This window comes from Heliangelus exortis, chromosome 2 (assembly GCF_036169615.1).
Source record: "Heliangelus exortis chromosome 2, bHelExo1.hap1, whole genome shotgun sequence".
In the NCBI taxonomy this organism is placed as follows: Eukaryota; Metazoa; Chordata; class Aves; order Apodiformes; family Trochilidae; genus Heliangelus; species Heliangelus exortis.
Window position 1 is genome coordinate 81135252 of NC_092423.1, and position 27722 is coordinate 81162973.

Below are 27722 nucleotides of genomic sequence, written 5' to 3' on the forward strand. Positions count from 1 at the left end.
CCCTTTTAATATGTTTAATAGTGTGTAATATCCTGGGGTTTTCTGGGGGGGGGTTGGGGTTTTTTTGTTGTTTTCTTTTAAAAACACACCACATTTAAAAAACCAAGTTCACCAGGAAATACAGATAGAAATGCCACGACAATGTTTCTTCTTTCTTCTTTTTTCATTGTTGAGGCCCAGAAAGTACTTTGAGGAAACCATTTTGGTTCTTTGTAGGCTGTACCATCAGCCTTGTGCAGAATTACTGTGCTGCTGTTCCTGTTTCTCTGGTAATGAAATATGTAAATAATGCAAGAGTAACAGATCTCTGGTACTTGCCCTTATATGAAGACATAAAAGCTCATATACAGATTTTGGACATGCACATATATAAAAAATTAACAAGATTTTTTGAGTTTTACCACATATTTGGACATCATGCCTAAGCCCTTAAATGCCTTCATTCAGAGAGCTAGGCAAAGTTGTACCCTGCATTACTTATGACCTGAGGCTGTCACTGTTATTGCAATGCTATAATTGCATATAGAAATTTATTTTAGATGGCTTGATATGAAAGCCTGGAGTGTATGTGTACAAATAGCGCATGTACTTGAACAAGTGTTACATTGTTTTAGTAACTGTTCTCATGTTTCTATTGGAAAAATCATAATAAATTAAAAACAATTAAACAAAATCTGTGAATAGTATATGGAAGACAGATTTTATGATTTATTTTTAATGTTTGTTTGTTTGCATCTACTCAAGTTTATCTGTTCAGCAATACAGACATTGTTCTGAATAATTGCATAAGGAATTAGCATTTTGCAACTGCTAGTATATTTGCATTTGTTTGTAGCATTTTTTAAAAAAACAACAACTATTTCAAATTTAATAACATTTTTTCCTTCCTAGATATTTTTGGCTGCCACTTAATATATAAAATAATTACATTTGTATGATGTATGTTTTTAAATAATTTAATTTTAATCTTTGTTTCTGCAATTGTTTTCTAGGTGTTTTGTTTTCAGTCTTGTTTAAGTTTTGTTCTCTTTGTAAATTGTACTGGTGTAAGGGGAATGACCTGAATCTGTACCCTGTGCTTCATCAATCATAGTGGAATAACTACGTTAGATGAAGCCTATTCATTTAGGCAGATAGAACCATATCTTTCTGCAAGTTAATATAAACCAAAGCAGAGGGGCAAATAGCACAGCAACAAATTATTCCCCGTCTTTGATTTATGACATTTATTCTAAAAGATGCAGTTCCTTGCAGATATTAAGTGCCAATGTTCTCTTTATTTTTTTTTTTTTTAACTTCTCTATCCAATGTCGTTTTGAAGTAATTTTTTGATCAATCAGACTAGCACATACATAAAGTATGCATGTTATATTTCCACCAGTAAGCTTTTTGGGACCTGCAATTTTTTGATGTATATGTATAGCACAACATTCTCCAGGAAATGTAATCTTTGATTAGTGGAAAACCAAACAAATATGTGGATGATTAGATGCTTTTCATCATTCTTAAGGGTTTAGGAAATAGGGATAAGCTCTTGATTTCCTGAGGTCTCATTCAGCAATTTTGCTAGGGTAGAGAAGAGTTGGCAAATGGGTTTTGGAAAAGTGTGGTTCAGTTAACTGATCCTGCTTGTAAATTAACTGGTCCATGTTGTAAGTTAAAACTCTGGTTTCTAGATTTTGTTTTGTTCATTTGTAGGTAAATAAGCTTCTAAGGGCTTTGAGTGAAAATACAGATTTTTAATTTTTTTCTTTTTTTTAAAAGAAAATAGAAGCCTGTGCATAATGGTCTTTCTTTTTCACCCTTCACAGAAAACAAGATTTAATGTGTCAAGCTTCAAAAACCACTGGGCTAGTGTCTCTAGGGATTGCTTGTGAACAGCCTCAGCTGTAGGGCCAGAAGGTGTTTCAGCACCTTCTCTTCTTGACCCCATTCAAATCTGTAAACCAGGATCTCTGTGGAACAAGAAGAAAGGAAAATTTGAGAAGTTAGTACTACTTGACCAACCTCAAATGGCAGTTCCTCTACTTGGCATTTATAAGAATTTTCAACCTTTGCAATCTAAATCCACTTCCATGACAACTGCAAGGCTGGAAAGAGCACTGGGAAGGGAGCCAGGGGACTGTCTGATCAGTATAGAGTTGACTCCACTTTATTCCAGTGTGACTGCAGCTTGTGTAGATAGGTATCTGAAGTAGTTTTATGTTATCTATGTACTGCTGGCAGTGTGGCTGTGGAACTGTATCTATCACAGGCTGCAAAACTCTTATGAGAACTGAGAAGCCATTTGGGTGCTTAACCCGGGCTGACCCCCTCTTTGTGGTGTTTACACTGACACAGCCCTGGGGTCTGATCAAAGACCCATCTAGCACAGTATCTTCTCCCTGGCAGTGGCCAGGAGGGAAAAAGTACAGGAACAAGTTAAGCATGTGAAGTTACTACTTTTCCACATTACTCAACCACTTTCATCAATTTGGCCGGGGTGGTTTTGCATCACTGCCCTGGTCTCCCCACCCCGTGAATTCCTCTAATCTCTTCCTCAACTTATGTCAAATTCTAGCATCCAGAACATCCTATGTCAATGAGTTATGTGGTTGCCTATGGTGCTATGTTTGTGGTGCTATGAGGAAAATTATTTCACTTCATTGATTTTGCATTGCCTTCCTTATAATTTAAATTAATGCCCCCTGTTCTTGCATGAGAAGCATGGGAGAGCAAAGAATCATTCCTTAGTGATACTCCTTAGGTCACTTATGGTTTTGGACTCTATATAGACATCCTTCTACCATCTCCTCATCTCTCTTCCATGCTGAAAAGTTTTAGCCTGTCCTGAAATTATAAATATGGAAATTGATTCAATCCTTGTTGTCATTTTATGTTCCTTTTGTTCTCTCATTATGCGAGCTGTTCAGCTAGCTCGAGTACCTGTGTAATTAAAGGTGTGGAGTTCTTGAGTGCATTTTTATTCCTTGGTAAGCTCATGCTTCTACAGATGATGCTGTTGTTAATACTCAAGTTAATTACTTTACAATCAGTCTGGGAATTTATATTTTAGTTTCAGTCTCATGGTGGCGTTTTAGTAGGTAAAGCACTCATTAAATAATATTCCCAAAACTGTTAATGAGGTGAAAGTCAAGCCTAAGTAACTAGTTTGACAAGGGGAGAAGAGGAAGGATAGAGGAAAAATTCTTTTTTGTCAGAATATGTGGTTTTGTGTGTTTGTGTACACAAAATAAAGATGCAAATGTTATTAAAATAAGGTGGTAGAAATTAGAAGAGGTAAATACCTTTGCTGAATGGCTTTGAAGAGATGGTGATTCTTTTGCAGCAGATGGCTGCTGAACAGGTGTGTTGGCTCAACTTAGGCCATTTTAATGACCGTGTTTCCCTCAGATCTTGAACTATCGTGTACTAAAGGTTTAATCTGAACGGTGCTAATCAAACCAGACTACACTCTTCTCTGTAATTCCACTTTGGGTTTCTGAATTAATTATATTGTCTGAATGAGAGAGAGAAAAACAAAGAAAAAATGGGTCAACTCTGTTTCTATTGCCTTCGTTCGCCACTGAAAGCAGCTTGATGTTTATAGCAAGGGGAAATGTTTATTGCTGATCAGCTTACACTATATGGGGAGCTCTTGTACTAAAATGAATTATTTAATCAAAGTATAGAAGCATCATAGTTTGACTTGCCAAAAGAAAAAAAAAATATTTTAAAGCTTTTTATTGGTACCATGCTGGTGTTTATGCCATTCAAATTTTAGAATTAAAACAAAGTTGCACAGACTTCTCTGTCTTAACTAATCAGAATTTTGATTCATCTTCCTTGGAAACTTCATGTCATATAACAATTGCATGTTATAAGACTGCTCAACTCCTCCAGAAGCCAGCAGTTTTTCAAACTGTAATTCAATGGTGGCTGTGTAGAGATGCCAGAAAACTGATCAGAATCCATGATCTCTTGTAAAATGTTGCCTCAGGTTGGCTGTCAATTAAATTGAACACCCTTGTTAGCTATACCCATCTTTGTAACATCTTCTTTTATTGTCAAATATATTTTTCCAGGGATGATGCTATGCATTTAAAACATTTAATTAGAGATCTATTATGTTTCAGTAAATCATTGCAAAGCAAATGAGCCATCTACTGCTTTGGATTCCATCTTATTCTTAATCTCTCTTGTGTAACAGCACTGTTCATCCATCAGGTCACACTGCCCAGTGAATATTTAGTACCCTGCAGCTTGCATCCAGTAAGGTTTAATTTATATTCAGGGACCAACAAATAGGACACTGCCTCAGGAGTGTTTCTTCTCACTCCATTTCAAGCAGTTCAGTGGTTGTATTTTACCACAGTAAAAAAAGAAACAGAAGACCAACCAAAGAACAAAAAACTCTTTTGTGCAACTTTTCATGCAAAAGCTTCTACTGCCATACCTAAAGTGAGCAGTCTATGGTTTCATTCTATATAAAGAAATAGGTTTATTGTCTGAGAAGATCCTTGGAAATTACATTTTGAATTAATGTGAAATTATTAATAAAGTAAAATCTGCAGTCTAGAATTTATTGTGGTAACTTCCACTGCTCTGCAATCAGTAAAGACTTTATTGCTTAAACCTACAGAGGTTATGATCCAACACAAAATAAAAGTTAAAGTCCTTATGGTGCTACACATGTATTATAGATGAGAGACACGTGTTGTTTCATAAGAAGTATTTTAAAAGCTGGGAGATGCTCAGACAGTGGTTAAACTAGACGTATAATCAGGATAGTCCTTCCAATTTTCTGTTACATTTTTTGCTGACATTCTTCAGACATTTTTTTCTGTGTTGGAAAAGGGCAGCATCATAGAGTGTGCTGTGATATATACTTCTGCTTTGATTGCCTGAAAGTGTGCTTCATACCTGTCAGATCCAGTTAACCCTGCTGCTACATGTTGTACACAGCAAAGGTATGGGAGAGGAGGTTATTGGCAGGAGGGAGTGATACAGAGGATATGCACTAGAAACCAAAAAACTGGAATAAAGGATTTGGAGATGAGTAATCATGGAGGTGAAAAGTGAAGAAAAGAAAGGAATGCTGGAGTAAAGCATGTGGGAGTGGTGGTCAGTGAGAAGGTGGGGGAAATGGCAGGTTTCCAGGGGACATGGGCAGTGAAGTCTGAGCTCCCTGTCCTCTACCATCGCTCAGCTGGCAACTGGGAAGAGCAGCGTCAGAGGAAAGCTGCTATGGCTTGGCTCCTGCTGATCTTTTTTCCCCCAGCAATTATTCAAGATAGTGAACCCAAAAGGGAGGCTGTGTTATTGTGAAGGAGGGCTGGGAGGGGAGGGATGCAGCTGAAGTCCTGTGTTGCCTCAGCTCTTTGCCAAACTCTGCCCTTGCACCTTGCTCTGGGAGCTGGAGCACCATAACTTCTGTCGTTTAAGCGGTGCACGTAAGAACACAGTTGCCATTTCAGTGGTTATGGGTCTTTTTACAACTTCCCCAACTAAATATTAGCAGTGAGTAAATCTAATAAAAAATAATGTGTTGGCTAGATTGCCTGTACTTAATTTTTATCACATGTACATTGAGAAAGAGAAGTTCATTTCCTAATTTATTCTGAGACAGATTGTGTGGCCATAGAGCTGAAGAAATTTCATTAACTTTGCTATTTCCCTAAATACTGCTATATTTGCCTTTGTGTAAAACACAGTTGTACTCAAATAATACTATGTGACCATTGATCTAATTAGAAAAGTTAAAGGAAATTTTTGCTTTTGTATCTGTGATGGGTAACCTTCACAGCCTTTTGCTAACCATTCCAAGCAACATAGCAATTAAAGAATAGTTTATTGAACTTAAATTGAGTATATTGGATAGTGAAACATCCTATTGTAATGAAAACATAGGCATAACACACATTTCTTTGTTTCTGTTTGTTTCTTACTTAACAAATTTCTCCTTCAAATTCTATAGTTCAGTAATATCATGCTGAAATAACAGTGATAGTACCATAGGCATACATGATGTTTTTTGACATTATCAAAGGAAAGTCAGTTGAAGAAAGTATTCTGCCTTCATAGTATAAGCAAATGAATTTACATTTCTGTGTATCGTTCTCAGGTTTGGAGATGGATATTCTGTCAAGATTTGGCTTAGTAAAGAAATAAATTCTCAAAGAATGATTTTGAACTGTCTACAGCTGCATTTTCCTGGAACACAGTTTAAGGTACAGCTCAAACTCTTCATCAAAGTATTTGTTATATTAAAAATATATTTGAGTATCCCTTTTATTTTCCTACTAAGTAATTTTTAAAAATAAAAATCTGAGCTGTGATACTGTTTAGATTAACTCAAAACAGTCCTGTATGTAATGTAACTAAATAGGCCCTTTCTCTGAGTGAAAATTTCCTTTTTCTTTCATTACTGATGCAGTTGGACTCACTTTTGTGTTCCCCTGAGGTAGAGTGCAGTGTAGTCACTGAGAGTATTCGTTTTGATTGCTTTCTGATAAAGTCTGGACATGATAAGACTGTTTTTACTTACGTTCCTCTGTTTGATGCAAAGCCTTACAAAAGACATTCAGTAATTACAATCCAAGAAAAAATATTAAAGGCTTTTTTTGCCCCAGTTTCTATGTTTAGGAAAATAATCATATAAAGCTATGACTACCTTAGATTTGAACCTGTTTGTGTGTATAAATATATATATATATATGTATTTGTGTGTGTTTGCTCAGCCTTTTCCCATGTGACTTTGTAACAGCACTAGTGTTGGAGTAAAATCTCTAACATTTGTCCAAAATTTATGTATCTTTTATGAAATTAACAATATATTATCTCAGAACATGCACAAAATGTATTCTCTTAGTATGAACTTTTCTTTGTGCTACCAATGTAGACAAAATATGTTCTTATTTAAAAGCTCATATTATTGTTCAATCTTGTTTAATATTCTCTAATCTGATTTAAAAACACGTTTGTCTGCAATGAGAGCTTATTGAAGCCAGACTGGTTAAACAAATGTAATTTCATCATCATGTGCATTCACTTATACCTGTTTTTATCATTTTTGCTTGTTTTAAGGCACAGCATCTTAACCTCTTGGAGTACCACATACCACGAAGTCAGGGATGCTTAGCAGAGCTCTTCAGAGTCCTAGAAAATCACAAAGCTTTTCTCCAAATCAAACACTACTCCATTAGCCAAACAACACTAGAGCAGGTAAATTTCTCTTTCTTTTTTTTTCTTATCCCCCCGGCACTCTTTTTTTTTTTTTCTTTTTTTGTCTAAACATGATGTGTATTTTAATTATTGATCTAGTAGAACACTGTATCAGTTGTTGGATTATCCATATATATGCACTAAACCAGCAGCTCCAGGCCATCTCACATCTACACTGTGAATTCATGAACCCTACTGCTTTTAGACTGAAAGTGAGCACAGTAAAAGTATCACAGTAACCTACATATTGGTACCTTGTGGAAACATAATCAGTGCTGAGATACACCTGGATCTGTGCTGGATGAGAACGTGGGACTGTGAACTTCCACCTCCATAGTCCAAAAGTGGGGATCTTACCAATGTCCTTGAGAAGGCTAAGCCAGTCTCTGTCTATTACAGTAAGCCTTAGCCTTAATAGGACATTCTCCTTTTAGAGTTTTCTTTTGTAGTGAGTATCATATGCAAATTAGAGAACAATGGAAATGCACAAGCAGACAGAAGAGATCCACTACTAAAGGTTGTGAATACTATCTGGGCAAAAGGAAGAACAGACTGACGGCAAGGATGGAATTTCTAGGTGGCTGTGATGTGTTTCCACATCTTCAAATGTAACTTCTTATCTGTTCCACTAACTGAGAGCCACGTCTAGTACAAATGTAAATTTTCTATGATAGATGGTGTGAACATATTCCTTTTTCTATGTGCAAATCATTAATCACGTTTTCTGGTCTGTATTGATCTATTAACTCCTTGTAAATTATTTCTTCACTGCATGGCTGAATATAAGGTGATTTCAGCCTCTTAATTGTTCAGGGATTGTACACTCAAGCTCACTTCCTCTCCATTATTAATTCTGATTCATCACCTCACTCACCTACCATTGTTTGCTCTCCCTGACTGTCAGTATTAAACAAGAAAATAGTTCTTCTGAATAACAAACACCCTTATATTGCATTAAAAGTTTTTGTTTTACATATGAATATGATCATTTGAATCAAGAACAGCCATCACTCCCCCTACGTTCTTTGCTGTCAAATAGTTGTGTGATTAAAAAGCAAATGAGCCTTTCTGTAGTAAAAAATGTTTAAAAATAAATCCAAGAGGCACATTAGTTGTTGGACCCTTACTCTGCAATGTTCAGAATTATACTTTCAACTTGAAATATCTGGACCCTCATCTGTGATGATTATTGATAGAAACATCAGGCTCAAGTTCCTTATGTGTGTCATAAGGGTTGGACTTGATGATCTCTGAGGTCCCTTCCAACCCAGCCAATTCTATGATTCTGTGATTTCAAAGCAAATTAAAACAATTGTTTCCTACTAACTTGTGCAGCAGTAAAATACAATTTTCATACTTGAATTAGTAAATCATTTTACCACGATTTTTATAATTAATCAGCCCCTGTGTTAGCTAGAAAGGTGAAGAGGGATTATCGCTAGAGTTTACAAGATATGTGTCTACGAGGGGCTCCCTCAGCATAAACTATTAACTTTTGTGTTACAAAAGCTTTGTAAAGCAACCAAAAAATATCATCAGCTCCAAAGTTTCAGTTCTATTCTGTTATTTTGAAAGCCCCTCCTTTTTTCATGTCTTACAGGTATTCATTAATTTTGCTACACAAGATCAAGGAGTCTCACATCCTTCACAAGAATCTCCTGTTCATCCTGGCCACCTGCCTGTCTAGGCTCAGAATAGTACACAGCCTCAGCAGCATATGTGTCTGTGTGTCTGTGCATATACATGTGAATTTTGCATACAGCAACTTTTCAGCTAGTAACAATTTGTGTATGAGAAACAAATAGCAGTAGCAGATTTGTACTCCATAATGAGTGACACCAGTTCTCAGTAAAGCAAGAGACTGGTACACACCAGACCAAAAATCTGCCAGAAAGTATTGCTTTTTAATTAACTGGCATTTTATATTATAAATGGCCTAATCAATTAATCTTTGTGTAAAGAAAAAAAAAAAAAAAAAAAAAAAGAAAAAAAATTTAAAAAGGCTGATCTGAACTGTCAGAGTGCATATTAGATATTTTTGGTGGTAGGTCTACATTCCTTTTAGTAATCTCTTGCATGCACACTTAATATCTAATTTTACATGACAAGGCTAATAAAACCCAAAGTATGGTAGAAAAATCTAGGCTATAACCCAAAAGTTGTATTTAATAACACAAAGTGAGAGCCTTTTGACTTCGGTATTAATTCAGTTCTGTGTTGTGACAAGCTAAATTAGCCTTTTTCATTGCATAACGGATGCACTGTATTCCATGAGGTTTTATGTTAAAGAAGTTATTAGTGTACTAGTTGGCCTCCTAGTTATCTTAAGTAAATTTAACAAGTTTCATAAATCATATTTGACAATGAGTTTTCCCTTGTGCCTTCAGGTTGTTCCTGAAGAAGTTCTCAAATATCTTTTTAGTGACCTATTTCCTTTTTCTCATCTTTTTGTTTCTTTCTTTTTTTTTTTCTTTTCCCTTTTCCAAAGAGAATGTCAATTAATGTCAACATTTAATTACTAAAAACATGGGTATTGGGGTGGGAGAAAAAAATGAAGAAAAAATTCTGGAGGAACTTCTTCCTCTTCCAAAAGAAATATTTGGGTCTCCTGTAAAAAGTAGCAGGTGCCATTTTTATTGGACTATGTTCTATGATATTTGAAATTTTAGAACTGGTGACTTATAAGATAATTGCTGCAGTGTAATTCTGGAGTGGGCAGGGAGTTGTGTGTGTTTGAGAGGGAAGTTTACTTTGAGAGGGAAAAAATTGATTTTAAGTCGACATTTTTGTGCAGTGTTGCTGCTCTAATTCCCTGCTGTAGGATGATTAAATATAAGAAAAAATACATTTCTGTTCTAGGCTTTGTGAGGTGAATCATAAGGCTGTTTCTTGAGGCTTGACACGCTTGTTGGTGTGGTTTTGGCCCTGTACGCTTTTTTTAAAGTCAGAGCTCAGGTGACCTATTTCCCTAAAGGGAAAATCAAATTCTAGATTAAAAAACCCAAAACAAAGTGAACATTTAAAGACTTGGTCTGCATGTGTGTATGAATCGGAGTGGGTGAACTTGTGAAATTACTTTATCATTAGAATGTCTTGGTTATATACAGTCTGCTGCATAATATCAGAATTTTGCTGGGGTCTTCAAGATCCAAAGCACTGAAGAGCCACTAAACTTCATCAGTCACCATCCTGGTAGAAATATCCTGGCATGGTGGGATGGCCATATTTGAGATGAAACCAAGTTATCTTTAATTTCTGCATGTGTCTAAAAGTCAAGCATTTCAAGGTCGCTGGTCAGAACAAAAATGCTCAGTCTGACAAAGCAGAGTGTGAAAGTAGAGAAAAATAAGCCAGACGCAGAAATTTGGGAAGAAACAGAACTACACTAGTATGGAAACGTCCTGCTTATTTTCAGAACCTTATCATGAAAGAAACTTAATTCATAAGGCACGGCCAAGCATCTTAGAGTTATTGTTTGGAACCACACAACAGGGGAACACTTCTGGACCTCTTGTTCAGATGAAAAAAATAGAAAGTAACCAATGTGCACAGAACATGTGCACAGTTTTGGTTTTGTTTTTTTGTTTTTCTGTTTTTTTGGGGTTTTTTTGTTTGTTTGTTTGTTTGTTTTTTTCTGCTGGTGTGTCTAGATATGTAAATTGTTGACATTATTATGGGCTGGATTTCTATTTTTGGTTGTTTTTGTGTGTGTGTGTGTGGGGGGGGGGGGGCTTTGTTTGTTTTAGTTTGTTTTTATAAATTAATATCTCTCAAACATCTCAAGCCCTTAAAATAAAGAAATAAATTTAGAGGATGAATTTGGAAAAGGAGCTAGTGCCAGCTTTCAGAGTGTAAGGCAGCTGAGCAGAAGGTCCCATTTGTATGATATTGTGACAAGAGTATCTATTCCTTGTGCCAAGGATTTGAATTAATAAAGCAGTCCTACAACTTGCTTAGACCAAGGGAAACATAAAGGTTTAAAGACTCACTGTGCTAAGACTTAAAAACAGAGCTTAACAGAATACTTAGAGAAAGGAGCTTTGTCAAGGTTTGGCTGTGCAACACTAATTAAATGTCATTGGTTTTGATTAAAATGTGAAAGATTATATTATTTTTAGAGATTAATATAGTCAATAAGGTTTACTTCAGATTGATGGTTGAGTAAATTTAGTTAACAGAGTTTTCTTTTTTTTAAATTGCTTCATATGCATCTCAGGAGGCCCAATTTAATTCAGGCAAGTAGCAAACAATATCTGTCTACCAATCCTTTATGGCTGAAGAAGGTCAAAGTCTAATTGAATTCTAGTGTACTGGGTTCTGTCTCAGAGGATGTTCTCCTCCTCCTTGACTTGCTGTATTCCTGAAGTATGAAAGTTTCAAGAAGAGTCTTGAAGATTTTCTGGTGTACTTTTTTATTTATTTAAAAAATTCCTAAACCAGAAGTCTGGACAGATAAGGTAATTTATATGTTTATTATGAATGAATCCTTGAATTCACAAATCACAGAGCCATCTCTCTTCAAACACCTCTGATTCTTGAATCAAAGGCAGCCAGCTGAAGATCTTAAACAATAACTTCTCCTGTGATATTTTCGTTAGGAATGTATGGTATTTCAAATGGAAAATTTTCTTGACTATGAAAATGTGCTCTTCACCCTGAATACACACTAGGATTAAACTCAAAATAAGAAAATTAACTGAATATCTGAAATGCTTACCACTAAAACTGGAGAGATGACTTTTGTTCTTTTGTGGACTATTCAACTGTGTAACTCAAAAGAAGGGCTTCTGCTGGCCATAGAACAGACCCTAATTTAATGCCCATACAAGTATAGAAAGAGGTGAGCAAAGATAAACTGTAGGTCTGAAATTTAAATCACAGTGGAAGTGGAGGGGTGGTGGTGGTCATGAACAGAATGGAAAAACTCATGTATTTTCACTTTGAATCTGGTGATAAATTTCTGTATAGATTCTTGTCCTGAAAAGAAAGAACGTATTTGTCAGGTTTGGTTTAGTTGTGAGGGAAGTTAAATTTCCCCTAGCATAGTGGAATAAGTGCAATATGATTTCCAGCAGAAAAGCTGGGTTCCTTTTGGGCATGTTTGTCCTTGTGAAATTTGAATCAATGAGGTCTGAAATATCGTAAATTAGGGAATCAAATCTGTCTCTCGTTGGAACAGCTTAACTCCTAGATCAGTCTCAACCAAGTTTAGGCAAGAATATTGCTTTTCTGGTCTCTTCCCACTAAGTAGTAAAGCTGACACTTTCACTGATTCAGTTTAATATGATTTAATCTTTTTATGTCAACACTTCCAATTTTTCTTCTAAAGAGTAGGGAGATCAAAGCTAGGAGTGCAAAGACCTTGCTTTAAGTGATTGAGAGCTGAGTAGGTCAGACAGCTTTTCTGAGACCTATAACAACTGAAAAGAAAATGCTTCCTGAGTTGCACGTTAGATATCTACATTACAAATAAAATGATTCTGCAAGTTCCATGAAGATGGGCAGGTGGTATGGAGCAGAAGTCTCAGCTAAGTCATTCTTGCACAGAAAACAACACTCAGCTTCTGTCTGTGCACAAGGGACTGCTGTGTGACTTAACAGGTGAGTTCTCCATGCTGAATAATGATGTGGGTCACTGAATGAAATAAAAATATTTTCATTAATTAGATTTTTGTATCAGAGTGAATATTCCAGCAGTGTCCTCATGCCTATGGCTACATGGAAAAACATGGGGTAAATTCTGTCTACTGTAAAATCACTTATCAGGAACATCTGTGCTGTAGAAGTTTGTGCACGTTTTAGCTGAGGCGGATCAAATCACCGAGGTTCATAACTACTTTCCCACAGAGTACAAATGGAGAAAAAGGAAATATAAGCTATATAAGCAAATGATCAAGTCAATAGGTGGGATTTCCATATGCAACTAATTTATTCCAGTTTTAGGACACCATATATGCATAATTTTACTGCCTGTTAGGCTACTGGTGCATGCCATGGACAATTTAAATAAGTGCCTTGGGACTTAGCTGGCTGTGAGGTACCCGTGAAGAAAAAGATCCTCAAACATGGTGCGGTTTAAGGTAAGAATCAAACAGCAATCCTTTCACCCTCATGGAGGCAATAAACGCTAGTTTATAATTAAGTGTAATGAATGTGATTCAAGAGAAGTATCAGAAAAAAATTTTTACTTTAACTTATGCTGAAATAGAGTAATTGCAAAATTTATTCCATGTAGCATTTTGACACCACTCTTTGTTCCTGATCTATGGATTTAAAACTTTTGGAACTTGATTCAGCTTCTGATAATTGTGAATATTTGCAGAATTTTTTTCTTTAATTTTATTCAGAGCTAGTTCTTAAGGCTTTAATAATTATAGTTGAGAACCTGAGTAAAGGAGTATGTGTCATTTATTCTGAATCAAGTGGAATACGTGTCTAATGATCTAGCTGAGAAGTTGAAGTCATCTAGTACTTTGTAGCTTATGATAATTGTCTAATAAGAAGAACCTGAAGTTGTTTTCTTAGAAGTCAGTTATTATGAATAATTCTGCTAGCAATGTGTGAATCTGTAACAGACTGAATTTAAAGGGTATTCTGAATATATGAAAGGTAAGAACCAAGGTCATGCACAACATTTGAAGTGTTTATTTTGTTAGACTTTTTTTGCCTTCCAAATTTAACTAAGTGATTAGAAGTGGCACTTGTCAGTGGCCAGCTAGTCACTGAAAATGCTTCTTCATGGCCCAGAGCTGACACTTGTTTACATGCCCATTATTGAGACAACCTTATGGTCCCGTTTTAGTTGTGCCTTTTTTGCTAACTGCGTGTTTTATGTGAACTGGTATTAAAAGTTAATGCACAGAGTTATATCATATTTTCAAGCCTTTGCAAGCTGTACTATTAGAAATAGGTTTTCTAGGTGTTCAGAAACTGGGTGGTAGACACTGACACAGGTTGCCCAGGGAAGCTGTGGCTTCCCCATCCCTGGAAGTGTTCAAGGCCAGGTTGGATGGGGCCCTGAGCAACCTGGTCTGGTGGGACGTGTCCCTGCCCATGCAGTGGGGTAGGGACTAGGTGATATTTAAGGTTTCTTCCAACCAAAACCATTCTATGATTCCATATTTTTCTTGCATGATTTTCTACTCACTTGCCTCCCTTGCACCCAGTTCCTTAAATCTCGCTCATGTGGTCATGAATTGGATTTATTCTCATGTGTATGCTATTTACAATTAGGTTAGTTTTAATATATTAAAAATTTTACATGTGACACAGCCTTTTATCTCAAACTTAAATTCATCTTCTAATGCAATTGTGGCTTCAGATAAGAAGTCAGGGAGGTGACTTGGCTTTAGGAGGATGAAGAGGTGTGATCCAGTGTTTGTCAAAGAACTGATTACACAGCTACTATTAAAAGCTGACCAGAGGCTACAGTTCTATTATATAAAAAGGTGTAATGGAAAGGAATAAAGGGCAAAAGACCAGTGGCATTCAATTTCTCCAAACATTAACAAGCTCTCAATTATTCATTTGCAATTACAGTTTACTGAATTAGATACATGAAAAAAAAGTTCTCTCGGGAACATTCTCAACAAGGATGTTGGAAAAGAAAGGTTAGAGAAGGCAAACAATGAGAGTTCCATGGCTTTGGACTTGTTCAGTAAATTGATTCGGTGTTGTATTTTTTCTCATCCTCTGTATACTTTCTCCTTTCTTTGACTTCTATACCTCACACCGTCAGGTGAGAGTAGCAGGAGTACCAAGCATCTGCTGTTTGTCTGAGACTAGGGACAGAGACTGACAGCAGGTATCTAATGTTTCTCTGTGCCCAAAGGGTGTGTTTCTCTAGAAAGTGGAAAAAGCCCTCTTTTTAACCACTTCAAGCAATGGGTCTTGAGAAGAATGGAAAGCTGCTTGCTGAGAGCTGTGCTCCCTTATAAATGCCTGCAACTGCACACATATAAATGTAGCATAGAAACTGCAGACGTTTTTCAGGAAGGATGAGGTTTTGTCTGCACCAGTGATGCCCTTGCTAGGATTTTGCTCCATTTTATTCTTGTTTTGATAGGATTTTATCTATGAATGTTTTCAGTCTTTTTTTTTTACCCCAACTTGACTATGTGTTACACAGATCTTTAAATACACCACAACTGAAAGAGCCTCAGCATCTGAGGGAACTGTTTTCCTCAGTAGCTGCTTTGCCTTTTATTCACTATACTGGCTGCCAGATCTCAGTTGTGAAAAGTTTTCCCTAAATTGTCTTTGTAGGGAATACTGAAGAGCTGGGAATTTTTCTCTGGATCATTACTGCTTAAACACTACAGCATTTTCTCTACGGAATTTTGCTCTGTAGCTCAAAGACATTGACAATGTCTTTCATCTGTTCTGCTCAGTAACTTAGTGTTTTTCATTAGAAGGTGCCAGGTACCTACTATTCATCAGTAGGTGTCAGGTAGAAAGTACAAAATTAGAGAGTATTTCCTACTAGTTATGTTTAGAAGAGCACTAACTCTTTACAAACATAAGATAATATTCACAGAAAGCAAATTTTGAGTCTATTTGAGGCAACACTCAAGATTCAAGGGTGGGAGTCAGAGTAGGTCTTGCTCTATCACTCTCGTGTACATTGTCTATGTGCCTGATCAGATCTAAGTGCCAGGGTTCCCACATGCAGTTGCAATAATTGCAAAAAGTTATGGAGGGCTTTTGGCAGCTAATTTTCATTGATAGCTCTAGAAATTAAAGTTATACTTGATTTCACAGGCTGGGAAATTATGACAGTTTGAGGCTGGGGGCTGACCTGCTGGAGAGCAGTGTAGGTGAAAGAGACCTAGGGGTCCTTGTAGACAAGAAGATGACCATGAGCCAGCAATGTGCCCTTGTGGCCAAGAAGGCCAATGGCATCCTGGGGTGCATTAGAAAGGGTGTGGTTAGTAGGTCAAGAGAGGTTCTCCTCCCCCTCTATTCTGCATTGGTGAGGCCGCACCTGGAGTATTGTGTCCAGTTCTGGGCCCCTCAGTTCAAGAAGGACAGGGAAGTGCTTGAAAGAGTCCAGCGCAGAGCTACTAAGATGATTAAGGGAGTGGAGCATCTCCCTTATGAGGAAAGGCTGAGGGAGCTGGGTCTCTTTAGTTTGGAGAAAAGGAGACTGAGAGGTGACCTCATCAATGTTTTCAAATATGTAAGGGGTGAGTGTCAGGGAGATGGAGTTAGGCTTTTCTCAGTGGTGACCAGTGATAGGACAAGGGGTAATGGGTGTAAATTGGAGCATAGGAGGTTCAAGTTGAATATCAGAAAAAATTTTTTTATTGTAAGGGTGACGGAGCCCTAGAACAGGCTGCCCAGGGGGGTTGTGGAGTCTCCTTCACTGAAGACATTCAAAACCCGCCTGGACACGTTCCTAGGCGATGTACTTTGGGGGCCCTGCTCTGGCAGGGGGGGTTGGACTAGATGATCTTTCGAGGTCCCTTCCAACCCCTAGGATTCTATGATTCTATGATCTTTGGAAGAGGTGAAAAATGTGCATGTCTCACAGAAAGGTCCTTATTGAAACAACCAAGAGCCCAAACAGTAAAAGTGTCTCAAATTTATGGGTAGGTCTTAGGACTTTTCCCCTGGATCTGAGCAGAGCTGGGAAATCTACTGTAGAATGTATTGCATCTGTTCAAAGTTTGAACCTTCTGAGGCTGGAAGGGCTGAGATTATCAGTCTGACTGGTGTCTTCAGGTCTGTCCTACCCTTCTGGACTAGGAGGGAAATGTACAAAATACACAAAATGCTGCAGGTGACCCCAGTTGCTCCAGCTTCTGCCTCTGTTGCTGAGCAGTATATAAAGTAGTTATGATGCTGTTTTAGATCAGTTTAAAATATGGTGACATAAAAGCAAAGAGTATGATTGCATGTGGCCCTTAGGCTTTAATGGAGCCCTGAGAGGGTGCAGCAGTCCAAGTCTAAGTTATGTTATGACAGTAAGGTCTAATAGCAATAGCCATCTCAAAAGGACAACACCTGCTGAGAAGAGCCACTAAACTAGGTGTAAAATAGAGAATTCTCTGAAAACAGTAACAGTGTACTGGGTTGGGTTTGGTCTTTGGGGTTTTGTTGTTGTTCAGGGTTTTTTGGGGTGGTTTGTTTTGCTTTGTTATTTCCCCTTAATTTTTTCCTCTTCTTCTTCATATACATATATTCTTTTTTTTTAAAGGGGGAAGGTGTGTTTTGTGTTACGTGGGGTTTGTTGGTGTTTGGGGTTTTTTGGTTTTGTATTTTGTTTTTTTGTTTGTTTTTTTCCTCTGGGAAAGGAGAAGGTTGGGAGAAATTGACAAAGAAAATATTTGCAGCTGTGAAATTTTTGCACCAGAATAGATTTTTTAAAACAATGTTGTCTATTTTTTTTTCCAGTCTACCAAATAAGAATTACTCTGAAAATTAATCATGTATGTATCTTTTTGAAAAGATCGATGTTTTTTTAACCTACAAATTTGACCAAATAAACACTTATTTTGGTAATAGATATCTTAATGATTATTGTAATTAATTTACTCACATGTGTAGAGATTCTAGGTTTTTACCTTTTAAGTGTGGATAAAATATTTACAAAATTTAAATAAAATTTCATTTTCAGCAAACATACTGCATTCCATTTTCTTACCAAAACAAAATAAAAGAGAATATATTAACAAGTATGCAGTAGGTAAAAGGAAATACATTGCTAGTCAGATATGAATAACAGATTAGAAGAATCTTTAATTCACTTTAATCTTGCTTTGATCTGAAACTAACCTATGAGAAACATTAGAGGCTAGGAGAAAAGAAGGATGACTCATTTTCTTGAATCACATTGAATTGATTATGTAAAGAAAGGAGTATGATCCTGTTTATTGAGACAGTTTTATGTGAGCCCTTTTAAAAAATTTTGAGTTTATTTCTCAATAGGTACATCTGTGTATCAGTGATTCAGCTTAGGTATGAAGCTGAAACTTTCTCTGGTATTCATCATTATGTTACAGTTTTTCCTCCTACATAGTAGCTGTCTTAAATCTGCCCTCCCAGACTTAGGCATGGTGAAGGAAATCAAAGGAAATTAAATTGAGGTGTGCCAGTGAAAAATTTTACCCTCTGATATATATCATTAAAGGATGTGACTTTTGATTAGAAATTGGAACTTGCAACAATAGTTACGTATTAAGGCCACCAGTGTCTATGACAAGGTTGATACAGTAATATGTAGATGTAGAAAAAAGATAAATTTTTTTTATTTAATATCTTTTTCATCCTGTGCATATTAAAAAGAGCTTTTGAAATTTATTTGAGAACTATCAGAAGGAAAGGCTTTGGTCTTTCCCATATCAAATTTTGACAGTGACAGGAAGATTGTGCTCATGCAGCAGAAAGGACTTTAATCCTTTTACATTTTATTTCCCTGGTGCTTCCAACTTGCCACTGGCAGAAGACAGTCTGGAAAAAAAATACAAGTGCTAGTTTTCTAGGCTCTGCCCATGTTTTGATCACAGAATAATATTCTCTATAGTAGATTCTACATATGGTAATACTATACATACTCCTGCTTATCAGGAAGCTAATTAACACAGCCTTGTCTTGCTAGCTTGATATTTTGGAGTTTGACTTTTTCCTTTGAGGGTCCCGGGAGCAGAGTTGTTTTAGGTAGTTGGAAGATACAGGAAGCCAGTGTGCCGTGCTGTGTTCATGTTTTGGATCTTAGATTTGCAACTTCTCTTTTTAAAGGTAAAGATGAACATTTAAAAGGCAGTAGCAGTGGTGTTTGTTGAATAATACTAATTTGCTGCTTGCTATCCTGTGCAAGTCTAGCAGTACTGCTTCTCATACAGAATCAAGTTGTTCAGGTGTTCATTAGTCATGAAAATCACCACCTGTAGCAGGCTACGGGGGTTAATGACTGGGGGTGTGATTTTCTCTTAAGGTTAGAAAATTCTTCAAGCTGACAATTGCCAGTTTTATGTATTTGCACTACGATGCAGACAAGTGTTTGGCTGCAACAAGAAGACATTTTTTCCTTTGGTTATAGGAAATCTTATTTGATAATCACAACTTGGTTCTGTGACACCAATGTCTAATTAAAACGTGTGCTTAAGAGCAGCTTTTCTCAAGTCCAAACATGGCTTTTTCTGTGAAAGATCGTACTCATTTGAGTAATGTAAAATATCTTACAGCAGTTTGATTACTTAGCATTTTGCTAAGGTGAAAGTTTCTGTTTCAAAGTATTGCCATAACAAAGTCAGTCTCGGTCCTATCTAATGAAGCCACTTTGGCTGGACGTCATGGGAAAGGAAAAAATGAGTAATACTCTGCTTAGGGCTGGGTGAAACTGTACATGGCTTCTTGGAACACTAGAGGGAGCAAGAAGGCAAAGTTCTTGAAAGAGCAGCTCTTTCCTTGAATCTTTTGACACTGAGTTTGCCATACCAGACGGGGAATTAATGCAGAGGCTATTACTTTATTTCATCATTAAAAATAAAAATAAAACCAAACCAAAACAAAAATCAAACCGATCTCTGTTTACTTGTGAGGGTTTTTTGAGTTTTGTTTTGGTTTTATTTTTTTTTGTTACTATTCCAGCTTTGCTCCACCTCTCACCCCCAAATACTACTAGCATTCTCCCCCTGGCCCTCCCATTTTGTTTGTTGTTTAAGGGAATTTTTTATTTTCATGTCTCTGAATGCTAAGTTTGTGTTTGTCTAGGCTATTGCTAGCAAACTGATTGTGATGGAAGCCAAAGTCCTTGTTTCTCTGCTCAGTCACCCCTTTAGGCAAATGTTAACCTGCCAAGAGCATGTGCATTCCAAGGAGGATTTGCAAATGAACTACTTGTTTCCTGTGAACAATATTTCCTGACCTAAATCTTTATGCACTAAGAAAAAAACCCACAAAAGTGTAATGGCACTGAGAGACTACTACAGATGAGAGGATATTTTCTGTAGTGTTCCTGTTGCCTACTCAGATTAATATTAACTATTTCAAGACTATGATAATAAATTCTGGTGAGAACAGCATTTCATTGTGATTATTCACAGGACTGACCCTGTGCCTATAAACAGATGTTTTACCAAGGTGAATTACCCCACTTGATTGTTCTTCAAAAAAAAAATCTGCTCATAGTCTTGGAAAGTCAAAGACATTTGGGGAAATACTCTCGTTTCACTGTGTTGGATGTTACTGGCTGATTCCTGATGGGATTTATGAACATTGCTAGTACTATGAATTGAAATGTAAAACTTGGTTTTTGTGAGGCATCACAAGCACCATGACAGTAAATAAATTTAAGTGTTCCCTTTCCTATTCTTTTTACCTATATTTCTAGAACTCTTAAACAATACATTGGATAAATCAGCATCTAGACCATTTAGAGGTGCTGTTGATGCTTGGCCTAGGAAATCTGCCCACTGACATATGGGCTGAGGCAGCTGTGAAGTTCCACCCACCCCTAAGGACTATGGGGAGCTGGGGATAGGCAGATGGCTGCAGTCCTTGCAAGAAGAATACTGTAAGACTTAGAGTATGTGTAGCAGGTGGTACCCAGTGCAGAGAGCTAGACTGTCTCTTCAGCTTATAGAGAGATGATTTGTTTAGACTTTACAGCAGTGTCAGCAGGAGGCAGGACAAATTCCCATCGTACAGTTGCTTTTTCTAAGGCTGAACTTGGCATGGTTTTTTGCCCTCATCTAAGTCATTTGCACGGGAGTAGCCACTTCAGGACTTATATGTTGACTGTATTGGCTCAGCTTTTGCAATGCTTCAGCTTAACATAGCAACAATATGACAATCAGCAATGTCATTCCTCAGTCATAGGAGTGATGGTAGCATGAAAACCATCATGTACTGAGATGTGGAGTTCTCTTTACTAGGTCTCTATTGTGTGCAGACATTACCTTTTGCTTCAATATTTGTGCACTTGTTGTAGCTCTGTTGTTACAGCTTCTGCCTTGCAATTAAATTCTCATTGAAAATTAAAAAAACCCCAAGCCAACAGTCAACCCATTGTATAAGCTTGAGTTTATTTCTTGACTGTATTTGTTGATATCTTTGTTACACCTCAGCTTTCTTGGTCACTATTTTTATACTAAGCAAAATTAAGTCAAGTTATGTTTGGCACTGCTTATGTTAGATTTCAGTTACTTTAGTTTATCAGTGGCTGTTTGTAAGGGGGGTTGGTGACTTCAGTAAGTCCACTGCAACCAAGAAATTTCTTTAATTGCTACTGATGTGAGAAAAAGGCAGATAGTTTTTCTTCGACATGCACATAAGTTTGCTCTTCTAGTCCTGTTCATAAAATCCTCTGGTTTGTAAGCTAAAGTCCCCTGGTAGCTATTAGCTCTAAATTATCCAGCATTCTTCAAAACTATTGGTTAGTCATCCAATATTTTTCTAATGTTGCTGTGAACAGGTAATATGATGACATGATTACATGTTCTCACTTGTGGCATGCTTACCCAACTTAGATAAAGTCCTCAGTGTGATAACAAAGAGACTACTAGTAAGACTGTCTTCTGGTTTTGTTGTAGACCATGATGTAGTGAAGGAGTGATCTGCTAAGCAAGGTCCAAGCACATTCTCAGTGATTCCTGTGGCAGTGCAAGAGCTGCTGAAGTGATGGGATTAAGCTTGCACACAGAAAACTTCCCTGAGCTGGCAATTCTTTCTTCAGGACTCTTCCTTGGCCTGATGCACGGGCTTCCACTGCACATCCTTTAGCACTTTTCTCTGATAGCAATTTAAATACTTATTTCTAACTATCCTTATTTATGAAACAAAACTTTCTTTCAAAATCAGATATGAAGTGTAAATTGGAGGTTAGGTGTCAAGAGGACCTTTGGAGCCTGACTCAAAGCTTGAATTATTTTTGATGTTTGACTGAGAAGGTAAGGCCAGAAGCACTACTGCTATTACTTAGTGAAAGCTCTGTACTGAAGTGTACTCCTCCCAGTGCAGTCTAACAATGCAATACAGCTCCTAAAGATTAATCTAGTCACTATAGATCCCACTTTATGAAAATATCCCTCTTGAAAGTAACATTGAAAGAGATATTTAATCATAATACTTAAAGCTCATTGGAAACAAGAGACCTCAACGCATGCTTGAAATTTTGTGTGTGCTTAAAGTGTTTCCTTGGATGACAAGGAGTTAAAGTTCATCTTTGGATGGCTACCTAGCTGTATCCAAGACTCTGGGGACATTTACTTCCATCCTCTGTCCTCTTGTGATGTCAAAGTTGAGTTATGCAGACCACTGTTGTCACAGGCTCAGAGGATGGGCTGTTACAAGAATGTTCCCATCATCCCATCTGGATTCCTGCAGGTCAGATCCCAACTTCTGCACCAAGCCCAGGGCTCCTTGCTGAGTCAGAACAGATCATAGGGAAGAGAAGCCACCTGAGTGTTTGGTGGAGAGTCAGTCATACTCTTGAGTAAGCTCTCTCAACTATTACCTTCTGTGTTAAAAGAACAAGCTTAAGATTTTCTCTCAGTGTGTTTAACTTTTCTGCAGGTTTATTTTCTTAGCACCATAGACACACCTTTCTTTTCTTTCACAGTTCACAATTTCACAATTTTCTTTCCATTCATTTACAATCCTGATGCAGCTAAAATAATTACAACTTTATTTTTCAAGATTTTTTTGTTTATTTTCAGTTTTCTAAGTGTTTCTGGGATTCTAACTATTCTAAAGGGCAGCTTCTACACATGTTTGTATAGTATGCAATTTTTTCTCTAAAACAGATTCTGTCTTCCCTGCAATTTTCCAAATGAATTGATTGGAATCATTGGACAAAAATTCTTAGATGAAATAGTTCTCAAAGTCTGTAAATTACCCAGTGTATTAATGAAAGAATCCCTACTTGAACATACTTACAGACTCTAATTCTTTCTTTAAAGCCAGAGAATATTTTTTCTTTATGCATTTTCATTATATTTTAATTAAATATTTTTTCATAAGCACAGGTTTGTTTTTTTTAATTATCTATTTCTCACAGAGGAAAAAGGAACCACATTTTACTTTCTGATGTTCTGATTATAAAAGAAAAATAGAAAAGTTCTCAAATATCCTAGTATGAACTCATATCAGTGGCTAAGTCTGGAGTAATTTTACATCTGCATAAATTGAATACTAGAAAAGTCTGAATATAACAGTTGTGAGAGGGAGGGATAAGTAATAAAAATTGAGACAGTTGGAATGATCATATGCCCTCAATTTATTGCTTCCCTACTTGTGATAAGGACCCATAGAAGCAGTAAGTGAGCTGGATCTATTGGGTAAATTACTTCTGTGTTTTTGTAATCCTTTTATATACTTACAAAGTCAAGATTAAGTGAATGTGGCTTCTTAAAAATGGATAAAGTTTTAGCTCATCATATTGATATCCCAGATATGCTGCTGTTTTGATAATTGCACATCTATTGTCAAAGGCTTTCAGAAAGAGGAATTTAGCCTATTTTTTTCCTGAAATAATTCATCCTTCACAGTCTCCACTTGTATAAAAACTGCAGGTGTTTAGCACTTACTAAAAGCAGGAAACTCATCTGTGATTGAAAAAAGAACACGCTCAGCCTTTTTATCTCTTTACAGTATTGAATGTTTTGTCACAGACTTCAAAGATCCAGCCCAGTGTCCCTCCTTTTGAGTTACTGCAAGAGAATGAACCAGCTCTTGATTCCTTTTATAGATTTATAGCTAGATACATAGGTTGAATTAGCTTAGTTCTGCTTGAAAATTTGACATCAGAATTGCTTTCTTCCTCTAACAGCTGCCTATGTCAATCTGGGAAATGGATAACTTTTCACTTAAGGAAGACCCTCTCTTCAACAAGATAACTATTCTGTGTGCTTTCTTTTGATGTTTGAGACAGTAGTTGGGTATGTTTTTTAAAAATATTATTTCCTTTGCTGCCCCACTTTGATATATGAAGGGACCGAACAGAAGTGAGTGAGAGGCCAGCATGTTAAGCACACAGCACCCTGGAGAGACAGCACTGCTGCTCATCCAAAATTCAAAGCCTTTTCTGTTTGGCTCAGCTCATGGAAATGAAGCACGTTACTGCCAGTCCCAGGATAATGTGGGCTGCTGTGTTTAAGCTGTTCACAAAGCATTAGAGAACACCTTTCCCTTGAGCAATACACAAAATTTAAAATACGGAACTACCCTGGCTTTCAGATGCTTTGCCATCCATGGCTCCAGATGAGCACTATTTGTCATAGAAATAAGCTTTGGTTTTATTTGCATCATACCTAAGCTGTCTTTGAACATGTTTCTAACACTAAGCTCTGCTGACATGTGCAAGTTGAAAGGGGATGTGAAGCCCCCTGTGAGATGGTCAAGGCCTCAAGTGCAGATGCACATCTCCCAGTGAAAAGCAGCTGTTATTGATGAAGATTCTGCAATGTGGGGGTGAGGTATTTAAGCTGAAGAATAGCTTTGTCACAGCAGCTGGACCTCCGAGTGAATAAAGTCCAGGTGTTGTGATTTTTCCTGTAGCTACAAGGTCTTCGAAATGTAGGTAGGGGGTTAGATACATTACAATATTTTTCCCGGTGCAACAGACTGTTATTTACCTTGTACCAGCAAAATATCTCAAAATTACTAGCAAAATAATTTATTATTAGCAAATTATATTTTGTATTTGCTTGCTCTTGTGATGGTACACTATACAATAGAAACACAGATAACTATTCTGTAAACAATACATACCAACTACATTGACATTAAAAGGCAACAAGCAATTTTTCCTGAACTCTGTTTTTGGCATCAAAGAAAAAACAGTAGGAAAAAAAAAAGCATTTTTGCTAAAAAAAAAAAAAAAAAAATAAAAAAAAAAATTAAGTTATAGCAGAATCATTAGTGGTTTTTTTTCCCGACTTTTATTAGAGGCAGTTGCAAATACCTTTGATCTGTTAATGTTTATCACAAAGTTCCTAAACATCATCCGATCAGTATAACATCTAACTAGCAAAAAAAAAAAAACTCCACAGTTTGAGTTTTCTTTAATGATGATAAATTAAAATGACAACACACTGCATCATGTTTAATGCTTTAATGTATTATTTAAAAAAAAAAACAATCCTAACATAGAAGAGACGCCTGGAACAATAAGTTTATAATTTCTTGAAAGTAAAAGTTTGTCTTGCAATTAGCAGATTAGCTGTCTGGCTATAACTGAAAAAGAACATCTTTTATACATTTGCAGAATGAAACTGATACAGTACTGATGGTTGCAGATAGCTTCCAGTCACATCAGTGCTTTAGACTGTGACTGCATGCCTATTTTTATCATAGTTTGTAGTGGAATATCCTTCTAGGAAGTTTGGAAGAAGTGTTCAGGTCTAATGCTTTGAGGTTCTTCTGTCTTATCAGTGTCACTTCAATAGTTTAGTAAATAAATTTAGAGTTCTCAGTGGCCTCCCCAATTCTTTCCAGTTATTCTAGCCAGAGTGGGAGCAGCTACACTGAAGATATGTGAGTAGCTAAAGGGGAAATGGAATCAGCCCTGGCATGCATTGTACTGGGGAGACCTGAAGCACTTCACTAGTTGACTATTGGGAATGTATATGCATCTGTTAATCTTTAATGTGGGATTTATTAAAGCTAAACTGAGCACCCTGAGTTTGGATGATCAAGTGTATGCTTGCAGACCCCCTCTGACTAGCTCTCCTTATGTAAGTTTTCTCTGGCTTCTACAGTTTTTACAGATTTGCACAGTTAATGCTTTTGGTGCATTTGGGCACCAGTAAGTAGGAGGTATGAACAATTTAAGTCTACATGGGAGAGATGAACATTAATTTGCTAATAATTTTGCTTATCTTTGCGTAGAGTGTTGGAGAAAATAAATAAATAAGTTTTAAAAATATTACTTTTGAAAGAACTTCTCCATCAAGTTTTTAATGATGTAATGACCCTTCAGGTATTTAATGTACAATAATTATTGAGGACATTCTACTTTGATGCTTCACATGTGAATTAATTGGACAAAGGACAGTGGACATGAGCTAATAATGTACATTCATGACCCTTATTTCTTAGAATGGTCATCCCCATACCTAAAAATGGCTTGGAAGAAAAGTCCTTCCTGGGATTAGCAGTTTTGAAACACTTTGACATTTTGGTTATATTCAGATTACTTCACTGGCCTTCAGCTAGGACATTCTGAGTACCTTATGTAGTCCATCTACCTCTTTTTTCCAAATACCCAGATCTTAGATTCTGAACTGTAGCAAAGCTACTTTCTAGAATGTTATAGTGTAGGAGCTTACTATGTTTTGTTTTGCAGAAGCTGCTTGGATGCTGTGACTTCTGCATCTGGTTAGCAGTGATGCTGTACTTATGTTGGAGTCTTTTTGTTGCATCTATAGAATCTTTGCCAGGAATATGATGCTGAAAATAGTCAAGGAACAAGAAAGTGAAGAATACTGGAACACGTAATAGAGAAAACACACTGATCTCAGAGATGATTAAATGAACAATTTTACTTTTAAAAGAGTTTTTTCCCTGCTCTTATCATAAAAAGATACCTTAGAAATGCAGTCCTGCCTTTTACAAAAGGGTTCATAAACTCAAAACAGAATCATTGAAATACTAAGGGAGGAATTGAAGAAAGATATATTGGGAGATTGAAAGGGCTTTTTGGGATGAGTCATTACATAGAAGTGTGATTTCAATTTAAAATGTTGTCTTTTTATATAGTAAACAGAATGTTGTGTTGCCTTGTAGAAGTTTATATATGAAAGTTGTTTGAAAAGGAAAAATAAACTTTTGAAATGCTAAAAATTAAACCATCTCATTAAACAAAGGTTAATACCAAAAGAGATTCAATAACATGAACATACATGAAAGATTTAAAGCTGTTAAGCCTGTGAAAATGTTTTGCTTCTATGATGGACATGCTCATAAGGAAAATAATTATTTTCTGTTGTCTCTGAATAAAGTACCAATTCTGACAGGTGTAAAGTACCAATTTGGACATTAATTTCTGATGTCATTTTTAAGAGGGTTGTTGTTGTTCTTTGTTCTTTATTAACAAAGCATTTTAAAAGAAGTAATCAGGGCAAATCTAGAGAGTGATGTCCTCCCTAAAGTAAGCCTGATAGTACTGGCTGTCTTTCTCCAGTGTGTGAATTAGATATGAGCAGTGAAGGTGCTCAGGGCCATCCTTTTGCTTGGGACCTTTGTTGTTTCCAGCAGAGTTCAGTACTGCATGTAACTCCTGCATTCACAATGGTTTTATGGTTACAAAGCCAAGAACTAAGGAATTAAAGGAGGGCTCCTTTGTGACAGCAATTTAGCACTTGCGTGTGTGAATCAGGCTAACAGAGATCAAACCTCAGTAAAGTAAATTTTGGTAGCACCATTCAGGTCTAATGCCTTAAAGCTCTTTTGTCTTTTAGTTGCTTTGTATTTAATTGATTATCTGCCTGTCCTAGACAGGGATCTCGTAGAATAGTTTCTAAGGGATTGTGTCATGAAAGAGTTGGAAAGCAGTTCCTACTATAACAACAGACTTA

At 36.7% G+C, this 27722-nt stretch overlaps 2 long non-coding RNA genes across 2 annotated transcripts in view; both read left to right on the plus strand.

Moving 5' to 3' along the window:
- The window catches only part of LOC139793726 (uncharacterized), a 329041-nt gene that overhangs the window by 250701 nt on the left and 50618 nt on the right, over nucleotides 1-27722 (plus strand). The gene's annotated exons all lie outside the window — the stretch shown is intronic.
- On the plus strand, nucleotides 6107-9738 carry LOC139792853 (uncharacterized). Its single transcript, XR_011724409.1, has 3 exons — nucleotides 6107-6209; nucleotides 7066-7203; nucleotides 8804-9738. It is a non-coding gene; the product is annotated as an uncharacterized lncRNA (long non-coding RNA).